The sequence below is a fragment of the Triturus cristatus genome, chromosome 5_2 (assembly GCF_964204655.1).
Source record: "Triturus cristatus chromosome 5_2, aTriCri1.1, whole genome shotgun sequence".
NCBI classification, from domain to species: Eukaryota; Metazoa; Chordata; class Amphibia; order Caudata; family Salamandridae; genus Triturus; species Triturus cristatus.
Genome location: NC_140588.1, coordinates 1,122,360,147 through 1,122,370,040, shown reverse-complemented (window position 1 = coordinate 1,122,370,040; position 9,894 = coordinate 1,122,360,147). Strand labels below are relative to the sequence as shown.

At 43.8% G+C, this 9,894-nt stretch overlaps 1 pseudogene; it reads left to right on the top strand.

Annotated features, from left to right (window-relative positions):
* The first annotated feature begins 1,992 nt into the window (after positions 1-1,992).
* On the top strand, positions 1,993-3,807 carry LOC146829870 (uncharacterized; annotated as a pseudogene).
* Positions 3,808-9,894: the final 6,087 nt, after the last annotated feature.

Genomic DNA, 9,894 nt, shown 5'->3' with positions numbered 1-9,894 from the left:
AAAAAAATTATTATTGGAATTACAGGGCTTCGCCCCCCCCCCGTCGTGTGTGGCAGCCCGGGATGAGACTGGTTCCTGGCGCACATACAGCCGCACCCGAGCACTTCACAGGTCTTTAAAAGAACATTTGCATGTTAATGAGGCCTCGCTGTTGTTTCCCCCCTTCTAAGAGCCCCTGCAGCCCCACTCTCCCTATGGCCTGAAAAGATTCAGCCCCCCCGAAAATTTGGCATGGATGTTCTCGCCAAGACCCTGTCTACATCTCTTTCTTTCTTACAAAGTCGACAATCTATATTTATTAGACGTTGTGTTTCATGAAGAAGGTTAACTTGTATTCTGCACACACTAGTTATTTTGCACATGTAATAAATATGCTGATTTTGTAGATTGGAGAGTAACTTGTTTTTGGAGTGCTGTTGTTTTATTAAGGAAAAGTGCAAAACAAAAAAGCTGACTGACAGTTAGTAGCAAAACCACAACGCTTCTCCTGTGCAAAGTTAGATTTACCCATAACTACAGAGGCGCCAGTAAAGCCTCTAAATAGTATGTTTTTTGTGTGCGTGCGTGTTTATCAATAACATCTCCATGTAAATTCATTACATAGTGGTTGCAGCTTTTCTGTAGTAAAGGTTAGAACATGTAATCCGTAGCAAATGTATTTTGGGTTTTGCTAAAAAACCTCTTTTCTTAATTCGACGAACATGCACGTTACGTTGCCATAAAATGTATTCCACGTTTGCTTGACCACAAAAGGTTTTCAACCAATTGATGAAAGGGTTCAAAAGTTATAGGGAAGAAGTGCCTATTATGGATGGGTCTTTGCGAAATGTGTATGTTAATTGTTTGGACAGCATGATATAACTGCCTGACCAGTATGTCATCGAACGTTGTACACAGAGGCCTCTGGCTTCAGTGTGCTTTGCTGAATTTGGTGAAGTCTTGTTGAGAACATTTGGCGTACGTTTAAAAATGGAATGTATAAGTTTCTGGGCAGGAAGTGTAAAATCTTTGCAGGCATTCCTGGGCCTAATTTTTCAGGGGGGAGGGTTTTATATAGCGCACACAAAAACCCGGAGGAATCAGAGTGCTTTACATGAGCACCAGTTGCGGTACAACCTCTCCTGACATTGTTTAGTGCAACACAGAGTCTGTCTTACTACAGCCGCACCTGAGTACTTCACAGGTCTGTAAAAGACCATTTTACTTAACGAGGCTTTCTTGTTTTTCTCCCCTTCTTAGAGCCCCTGCATCTCCATTCTGCCGATTGCTGGAAGAATTCCCCCCCCCCCCCCGAAATTTGACTGTAGTTGCGCATCTGGGAGCTATGTAAGTATATTTACGCCGCTGGTCCTTATTACTGTTGAACTGTATATGAATGTTTCATACTGTACACATGGATTCAACATTCCCCTTTCATTAAGCTGCCAAGTATTAATCACTTTTAGGCAAGCTGGAGGTTAGCTAATGTGCATACACCCAGAACCGATTTTTTTTAACAGCATGTTGGTTAAAAAGCATTTAGGGTACCAAGGATACAGATTTTTAATGTTTTAAATCAAAAGCACTTAGAAACTGCAATTTGCCAGTTTTCGTGAAGGTTCCTGTTAGAGCCCTGATGGCTGAAGGTTTTGCTTCAAGGTCAGCTATTGCAACAAACACATTTTGAAGACTTTCGCATCCTTAGTCAATTCAAGGCCAAGAGGACAAGGGAGAGAGTCCCAGAGCAAGGAATCTGAGCCACATTGTGCCCATCGTTGAAACGCATTTTTCATGTCAGATTGGACTGAGAGTCTCATTAGGGTGGCTGGGTAGACTTTTTGTTTGGTGTCATCAGGCTTTAAAGATAAAATGGATTCTTATGCTATGCCTCAAATATGTGTTCGTCAATTTCACCAATTGGTTGGCAGCCTGTTTAGTGGCATCGTTATTTTTTCCACAGTACACAACCGGTTTCTAAGTGTTTCTTTTATGATCTAGTTTGCGCAGAACAACATGCCCCGCAGAATAAAGACGGCAGAAGATTATGTGCTGGAAAACAAAGATTTCATGGTTGAAGAAGTGCGTGGGCAAAAGATGTTAATTTGCAGGTTTTGCAGAGTGACTGTCCCAATAGTAACTGGGAAGACTGCAAGACGAATTGCTGAACATCTTGTCACCAAGACCCACTTGAAATTGAAAGAGCCACCTAATAGCGACAGCCTATGCCAGATGTCTCTTGCTGAGACAATGACACACTTCAAAAGAAAACGTGAGGAAGAAATGGATGCGGCACATGAATTTGTACGTGCCCTAGTGCAATCTGGAACCAGCTTACACCAAGCCGATGGACCCATTGGGAATCTGTTCCGCAAGCGTGCACCAGCATGCAAAACATTACCAAGAGCAACACAAATGTATGACAAATACCTACCAGAGGTGTTCCTTGCAGATATTGAACATATTTCAGAGTTACTCCAAGGTGATGTAAAGATCTCTGTTACGCTTGATGAAACCCCAGAGATGCGTGGCGACCCAGCAGTGGCAGTGCTAATCACATTTTGTGATACAAAAAATGGATGGTAGAGACGTACCATCATGGCAGATCTTGATGTACTGGAAACATGCAACGCAGTGTCGCTTGGAATGCTGCTGCAGAGAGTTCTTACCAAGTTTAACAAAGATTGGAGTGATATTGTTTGTATTTGCAGCGATTCCGCTACGTATATGAAAAAGTTATGTGATGACCTGTCAAAAGCAATTCCTGAGCTGAAGTGTTTCCCTGTAAGAGATCCTTGCCACTTGCTAGATGGTTTGCTGAAAGCATCTCTACAATCTTCTGATTTAGTGAAGAATGCTATTGATTTTGTAGTCCATTCAGGTGCACTGTTTCGGTATGCGCGGGAACTAAAACGCGAATATTTCTCATTTTGTGTTTTGTGTGGCAGCAAAGAAAAAGTAATCCCAACTGTGTCATTTAGTCGGTGGTTCTCAGTCCTAGAGGCCGTGAATGCAATATTATCTATGTGGCGACCGTTTACTGATTTTTTGCTTAGTGATGATGCAAAAGGCAAGAAATGTGAGGATCTTCGGGTGCATATTGATAGTGATGTAAAAAAAAGTACATTGTACTGCATTCTTAGATTCCTACAGGAAAACATGACTGCTGTAGTGGACATCATCAAAAAACTAGAGTCAGAAAACACCCTGGTCTACCAAGTGTTCAGAATAATTGGTGTAGATGTCAAACATCTCCTCGAGAGTAGGCTAGGCGACACTTTTAGTGACTTTGGCACTGCAACATGTTCCCTGTTAGAATGTTTGCCACTTGGTAAGCAGAGAAGTGTTGAGGACCAATTCAGGAAATTTTATTTCACAATGCATGAGAAATGGCTAGCTATGATGCATAGAAATGTCCCTTCACCAACCATGGCGTTTGAAGCCAATGAAGCCTCACTTTGGTACTCTGCGCAAGTGTTAGATCCCTTCCGTAAAGGGGAATTTTCTCCAGACTTGGCGAAGTACAGCTTCATTTTTGACCGCTTTAACACCTCGGAGGGCATATGCACCCAATTCAACGCATATGTCGCAGAACCTGGCCCAGAGAATGTCAACCTTGAGGTGCACCAGTATTGGCATGGAAAGCTACGTCAGTGGCCAGAGTTGGCAAATTGTGTACTGTCTGTTTTGGCGTTGCCAGTCTCAAGTGCCAATGTCGAGAGGGCCTTTTCCCAAATAAAAGTGTACATGGGTAGGAAAGAGAGAGCGCGAATGACCAAAGATTCACTGAAAAAATATTGTATGGTGTACTACAATAAATTCGACTTGTAAAAATGTATTTTAACCTCATATACACTGTACATAGACTGTCTATATTCCATGCACCAATTAAGAAAGCAAACAATAATAAAAGCAAAGCGTCCCATAAACACCGGTAAAACACCGTTTCAGTTGTTTTTTTGGGGCGAAAGTGAGTAACCACTGAAAAGCACTGTTTTTTTGAGGTTTTGAAATCACTGGAAAACACTGAAAAAACACCACCGGAATTCACCAAAAATAGAAACTGAAAACAGGAAAGCCTAGGTATGGGTAACGGGACAGTCTTAGGATCTGGGTCAATGCGAGAGCGTATCCGGTGCATGGCTCTCAATCCTCGAGCCGGGGGATACGAGACGATCGTTGGGGCCCAGCCGGACCGGAATGCCTCTTGAGTGTGTCCAAAACTGCAGGTCTCGAGTCCGGGTGTCGGAGGTCGGACAATCTTCCGGGAGCCGCGAGTCACTCAGCAGGGCTCAGAGTTCTCTAGGGTGCAAGGTGAGCCGCGACCACGTCAGCAGGGCTCGGATGTTTTAGGCAGAAGTCCGTCTCTGCCAGGGGGAGCCGCGACGCTGTCTGCAGGGCTCACCGAGGTTCCAAGAGTTCCGTCGGGTCTTGGGAGGATGTTCTTCAGCCGCGACCACGTCAGCAGGGCTCGTTTCGTTCCAGGATTCAACTGCCGAGGGTCCCAGGGCGCCCCTTGTTATTGGTCGACTCCTCTTTGATGTCCGGAGTCCTCACGGGCAGGGGTCTTGGCGCCTGGGGGCTGTTTGTTGGGGGTTCCTGCCACGTGGCCCTTTGATCCTTTCAAAGTGGGTTCGGGGAGGGATCCCAGACACGCAGCAGGCGTGGAGCCAGCCCTCAGGGTGGCCGGAGGGCCGATGGAAACTATCTCTTGGGAGGAGGCCAGGTGTGAATGAAACTACTCCTCCCTCTCTGGTGGTAAATAATTTAATTACCGGAACTTAATTTGATGCGGAAAAATCTATAATAATAGCTCAGTAAAATAAGAGGCAGAATCCGTGGTATTAGAGGTTCGGAACGGGCTTTATTCCAAAATCAATTCGAATTGATGGACTCCATATTCCATCACCACGAAGGTTCAGGAAGTGAAGGACCAACTTTATTGACAGGTAATCATTTTTATACAATAGGCATTACAGTGAAACAGATGCAGGAGGCGTAACAATTGATAATAAAGATAAAACATACATGCGTAACTAAAATGGGTGTAACTGGGCGTAACTTAAAGAACGTCATCAGGTATGATGTCACAATAGGGTGGTTCCATGAAAGAATTTCGCAATGTCAGCAGAAATACTTGGCAGAGATGCGCGCGCAGCAGCATGACGTGTTATTGACGTGCAACTAGGGGGTGAAGGGGACTTGACATTTAGCTCTATATGTGGAGACAGAAGTCTGGGGTTATGTCAACCTAATCCCAAATCATATCTAACATCCTATGTTTAAAGAACTATGTTATCCAAAAAGAGAGGTCTCTTTAGAATAGAATCTCATTCTATACTGACTATACTGATTGTTAGTGCGTGTACAAGCGTCTAAGTGTCTACACTAGATGCGAGGGCAGAAATCTTCCATAGTAACAGGGCTATGAATTACTTGCATAAAGACAGAGAAGCCGGGCCTTTTGCTCGGTAGCTGGAAGAATGTTTACTTAAACTACTAGACAGGAATGCATTGGATAGGGAGCGGAGCAGATAAACTCGAAGGTGAAATACGGTTTTTGGCAAGCAGACAGGTTGAGTCAGGCACCGTTAGCCGCGCAGGGAGTAGGACAAAGTTCATGGATACAGATGCGAGCTCAGACTGGAGCTTTCAGAGGCAGAAGGCAGGGAAAGGCTTAATGGCAGAATCAGGGCCTACTCGCCTGGATTGTAAAATGGCATAAATGAACCATATAAAGCCGGTGGCCTTTCATACTTAGGAATAGAATATCCGGCCCATTCATGGCGGATCTGAAAGAGGACATGTTGGCGGTGGACGCACATGTGTTTGCGTTTTCATAACTGGAACTGGAGGGAACATACATGTACTTGTGATTTATACATGAAACCGTTGGGGTCCAAGATAGGGGACATAACTGACCATAAAAATCCATATTTCCACATTCCCTCCTTGTCCCCTACTTGCCCTTAAGAGATATCAATCTTCATCAATCCGTTGATCTGTTCATATAGCATCATTTGTTCTTCTTTCTTCTTCCGGGATGAATGAAATCTTGGTGGTGGAATACACGATGTGGCACACAGACCACAAATCGCTGGTCCACATTGTAGGCATAAACAGCAACTGAATAGTATGAGAAAGCCAATACCTAGGAAGGATAGGACCCTCCATCCAAAGGTTGACAATACACTCCAAAACCAACCGGACCAAGTCCAGGTGCCTGGATTCTGGTGTATCTGGCTTACAATCTTATGAAGGCGAGTTATGGCTTTATATACAGATGGCGAATTTTCTGGTATGAAAATGCAACAGCTTGATCCGATGACCCTACAAGCTCCGCCCCTATCGGCCAGGATGACGTCAAGGACAAGACGATTTTGAAGCACAACAATCCGCATAGCAGACTGCTCTTCTGTTAAATTGCCTAAGGCGGAAATAGTTTCGTTTACTACTGCTTCAAGGGTTCTAGTTAATCTACGTATCAGCTTACTATTAGTAACTGTACCTATATAGGGAAAGAGACCTTTATTGAAATCTGTGTATTTTTCCCATGCTGTTTCGGTGTAATCGACGATTGGGAGATCTCTCCGTTCTCTATTGTGTACTAAATGAGTATTTCTGTGATAATCAGGAGGAGCTAGGAAAACAGGTGGCAAAAGGAATCCGATGTAGCAGGTACCATCCCAATCTAGAGGCAGACGTATATATGCAGTCTGACCACATATGAAGTAGGAATGGCGAGAAGCTCTAAATGTAGACTTGCCTTGATCACTGAATTCTATTACAGTGGTGCATCTACTATGGCCCATATGTATGGAACCATTCTTTCTTACACATAATTCACCTTTAACTGGAAATACTGACATAGCGGGCAAAATTGGTGCAGCTTCGGATTCGACATTGAGCATCATGAGATTAAGCGTGAAATTCCCTAATCCATATACCTCATTTTCTAGATCAGTTCCTGTTCTTCTGGGAAGTCCCTCCTTGTTAGGGTAGCAGACTTTAAGCAAAACTAAGTTCAGGTTTCCCCATACCCAGTTGTCTTGATAAACTGCGGAATTCGAATCTAGGGAATTAATTAAACTAAACCATGCTCCACAGGAGCCATTGTGTGTGAACGGATAGGGAAAGAGGGGCAAAACTCCCTTATAGTTCTGATAGGGAGGGAGTCGGCCACATATCCAACAATTTGTAGCATTGCTAACCTGATGGGAATGATGTAACATACTAATAAAAGTGTTATTGCGCAGCGCAAATCTATAGGACAACTCATGCGGGGGTAATTCACTAAAAGAATGTTCAGCAGTAATATTGTAAACATGTTTAGAAATAGGATAATATATGTGCAACAATATACTTGCAGCGATTATTAAAAGACTTAAGAAAAACAAAATTAATAGCGTCACTGTGCAATGACTACGCAGTGATTTACAGTACGCATGTTGTTTCAACTGCAATTTTCTGTTTCTTTCTCTATTCAGGTCTAGAGGATACATGTCAGAGACAAATTCGACCGATTCACCTTGGAGAGGACTTAAACAATCAAATTGTCTGACTTGTTAGACCGTAGTTTCAGTTTATATTGTTCCTTGTCATTCAGTTCAACCAAAGGAAGCTTTGAGTCAATTGGTGAAGACACGCGAGGTGTATCGTCTACATCGGACGGTAGTCCATGAAATTTCTTGATATGACTTGAATGTATCCAGCCTTTTCGACCTTCGATCTTCACGGCTGTCCTCGTGGTTAACAGTACGAGTTGAGGCGATTTCCACCTAGGATCCAGCTGAGACTTCCGGTCAAAGTTCCTCACTAACACCAGGTCCCCGGGAATTACGTCATGGGGTTTCACCTCGGTGTTATCGGGAAAGGCTGCAGCTACCTGTGAACGACAATATTGTAGTGCAGACATCAAGGAAGCCAGGTAATCTGTCAGCATATTACAGTCAACATCAGTTATTTTGCGTGGTATAGGCGTCCCCCACATATTTGGTGGTCTACCGAAGATCACCTCATAAGGGGATAGCCCTGTTCGAGAGTGCGCTACCATTCTCATGTAAAAGAGTGCAACTGGTAAGGCTACTACCCAGTCGACACCTTTCTCTCTACATATTTTGGACAATCTAATTTTCAGGGTTTGATTATGTCGTTCCACGAGACCTGCTGCCTCGGGGTGTCGAACACAGTGAAATCTCCACTGATAGCCTAACAAAAGTGAAACGTGTTTCATTAGTTCGGAGGAGAACGGCTGGCCGTTATCTGAGTAGACAACACGTGGTAAACCGTACCGTGGGAAGAATTCTCGAACCAACTGTTTGGCAGTAGTCGGGGCAGTGTAATCTGAAACCGGGTATGCCTCTGTCCAACGGGAAAGAGCACAGACAACTACGAGGACATATTTGAATCCTCGACATCGTTCCATCTGGATATAATCCATCTGGAGGACTTCAAAAGGGTGATCAGGAGGCTGAAATCCACCTTGTTCTACGGAAATGCTTTTACCTGGGTTAAACTGACAACAGATCATACAGGTACGAACTTTTTGTTTAGCTGCTGCTCGTAAATGTTTGTTGAACCAAATGTGTTGAATGCTGTCTAGCATAGCTTTTTCTCCTAGGTGGGCTGGACTATGTACAGTATTAATGATAACTTGGACCATTGAATCAGGAAGGAACCATACAGATTTTTCCTTCGTCATCCATCCTTGATCCGTTTGGATCCCTCCTAATTCAGTCCATTTCTTTATTTCCTCTGGTGTAGCATGTGTCTGTATGTCAATTACGTCAAGAGCGGGATCCTTAACCATCATGTAATGTGTTGGTGTCGGAACTATTGTCTTTGTCATGTCGGGTGTGTGAGTTTGAGCAGTCTGTTTAGCTGTTCTGTCAGCTAGATCATTGCCTTGGGAAATGATATCAGTAACTTTCGTATGAGCTTTACATTTCATAATTGATATTGCAGTGGGTAGATGTATTGCATCTAATAAGGCATGAATGAGGGGTCCGTGCTGAATGTGAGCACCGTGAGAAGTTAAATAACCTCTCTCTCGCCACAGCACGCCGAAGTCATGTACAACTCCGAATGCATAACGTGAATCAGTGTATATGTTGACTTTTTTATTCGTAGCTTGAATACAGGCTTGTGTCAGAGCGATGAGCTCTGCTGCTTGAGCGGACAAGGTATTTATGCGATTTGTTTCAATGACTTCAGTGTCTGTTGTGACTGCATACGCGGCCACTAACTCTCCTGTACTTGTTCTCATACATGAACCATCTACATACAACGTCAGGTCTGGGTCTGACAATGGGACGTCTGTCAAGTCTTGTCTGGGTTTCGTCGTGATAGTGATAACTTCAATACAATCATGTGCTAGTGGGTCTGTTCCGTTTACTGGTAACAGTGTGGCAGGATTCAATGTACTACAACGTCTGATTTCTATGTGTGGCTGAAACAATGTTAATTCGTAACCGGTGAGTCGTGCTATAGTCAAGTGTTGTGTTTGTGTGCGGTTCAAGAGAACCTCTACTGCATGTGGTACTTGTACTGTCAATTGGTGTCCTAGTACTATGGCATCGCTTTGTCTGATTGCTAAAGCTGTCGCTGCCACTGATTTCAGGCACGCAGGCAGAGCCTGAGCTACGGGATCTAATGTACTAGAGAAATAAGCACATGGTTTGTGTGATCCTGCTTGTTCCTGTGTGAGTACTGACAAGGCAGTACCTTCGCGTTCTGTAACAAAGAGTGTAAAATGTTTATTGTAACATGGTGTTGCTAAAACAGGTGCTTGACATAAAACTTTCTTTAGGCTTTCAAAAGCTTGTGTATGTTCCTGAGTCCAAGGGAGAACAGTCGATGTGGCTGCCTCCTGTGTTGTCAACTGGATGAGTGGTTTTGCTAGAAATGCATACTGCGGGA